Source organism: Triticum urartu, chromosome 3 (assembly GCF_003073215.2).
Source record: "Triticum urartu cultivar G1812 chromosome 3, Tu2.1, whole genome shotgun sequence".
NCBI classification, from domain to species: Eukaryota; Viridiplantae; Streptophyta; class Magnoliopsida; order Poales; family Poaceae; genus Triticum; species Triticum urartu.
Window position 1 is genome coordinate 721433011 of NC_053024.1, and position 1810 is coordinate 721434820.

A 1810-nucleotide genomic window follows, 5' to 3' on the forward strand; every position below is an offset into this window, starting at 1 on the left:
TGAACGTGTCTATCTTACGATCAAGACTGGGGTGGTGCGGGAGGTTAAGGAATTGTCATACTGTCACGGGCCTCAACCGTCAGAATGTTGTGCCACTGAAGATAGATTGGTCTTCCTTGTTCCTTCTTTGCTTCTCAGCTAGGTGGTGTAGCCACGTAGTGATATTTTCTCAATTCTTAAGTTTGCACTGTGAGCTACAGCCTAGAATCATGCATAAACAGTAGGTAGATCAAAATCAGAGTATTCCTTACACTGCCCTCGTCATGTCAAAATCAATAGTAAATAAATTAATCTGAGTGATGTAACGAATAAATCTGAATGCGCCGACCTGATTGGCTAATTCTTATTAAGTTTTTACCCTCAGGTTAATAAGATTTGCTCTGAATTTGTCAATGTTAAAAATTTATCTCAAACACAACTCTGTTTTTTTCCTTCTGAAAAAGAGGACAATGACGGTCTTAAAGGTGACAGCAGAGATTTTACAGACTTGAGTTACATGACATGATCTTGTCTCAGGGGCTTGTTTCCTCCGGTGCGGTTACAACTCCAAGAAGCGCTGTCTTCAGTCATCACTTTCATCGCTGTCATACTGGAAGAGTGAATGAAGAACATTGGCCTTTTCTTCTGAAGCTTCATTGTTGTCCTTAACGCTATCTTGTACAGCTGCAGCTTCAGTACTCTTGTGTTTCTTGTGAGGATTTGCAGCAGCGGGCTTTGCCTTTACAATGAACTTGAGCATCTTAGATTTCAAGCTCTTCTTTCCTTCTTCTTTATTGGAACTCTCAGGATCATTAGCTTTGGCCAAGACATCTGTTGGATGATCTAACATTGATTCAGAAGACTCGTTGATGATCTCTGACCCAAAATCTTCCTCGTTGTCATCGTCGTCTTCGATCCGTTTAACGTAATATTCCGAGTTTCGGAAAGTGATTGATCTGACGAGTTCTTCGTCTTCCTCTGCTAGTACTGTGTTTCCCTCCTTTAAATTTTGATGATGAGCAGTACAAGAAGAATGGTTCAGAATCTCAAGCATCCGGTCAGCGGAGACGCGGGCATGTATAGACCTCATCGACAGCGTCTCCTCTAAAGCGGCGAGTGCGTCCATACCCCGCTTGGAATCCATGGCTCTGTTCTCCAGCGCTCTCATCTCATCGCCCATCTCCTCCGCCGCTCGTTTCCTCTTCTCCCTGTCCACCATAGCCTCAGCCTCGCGCCATGGCTCGAAGTTGCGGCTGGCTCCTGACTCCACCGTGTAGTCCGAGTCTGGGGGTCCGTCTTGAAGGCGATCTCGGCGGAGCAGCGTGTGCACTTGATGTAGAACCTGTGTATTCGTATGCCCAGGTAGGCCTCTCCAGCGGCGTCCTCTTTGCGTGAGTTGAACTTGGTGCCCTTGGAGATGTACGTCCCGCAGGCGCCGCAGCGGATGCTCATCGGGAGCATCATGCGCACCTTGATCTGCTGGTTCTTGGGCTGCCGCCGCCGCGGGATCTTCGCCGGGTCGAAGTCGTTCGGGTAGTGCTTGTTCAGCACCTTGCGCTCGCCCATGTCGCCGGATCTTCGAAGCGAGCGGGAGCCCTAGGTCGTACGCGAGGCGGCGAGGCCACGGCCGGGTAGAGGATTCGAGAGATCGGGATCGCGTGGGAGGGGACAGGCTTCGCCGATTCTTAAAAATCCCTTCGATTCCACGAAGGCGGTTAATATTAGGTCGTTTCCGAGTCTGTGTGAAAAAGAGCTTTTTTTCTCTGACGGGTTGTGAAAAAGAGCTTTTTTAGCAACGTGAAAAAAGAGCTCTGTTGCGACATCAACTGAC

At 48.4% G+C, this 1810-nt stretch overlaps 1 pseudogene; it reads right to left on the reverse strand.

Moving 5' to 3' along the window:
- Window positions 1–562: 562 nt before the first annotated feature.
- Window positions 563–1545, reverse strand: LOC125549415 (annotated as a pseudogene).
- Window positions 1546–1810: the final 265 nt, after the last annotated feature.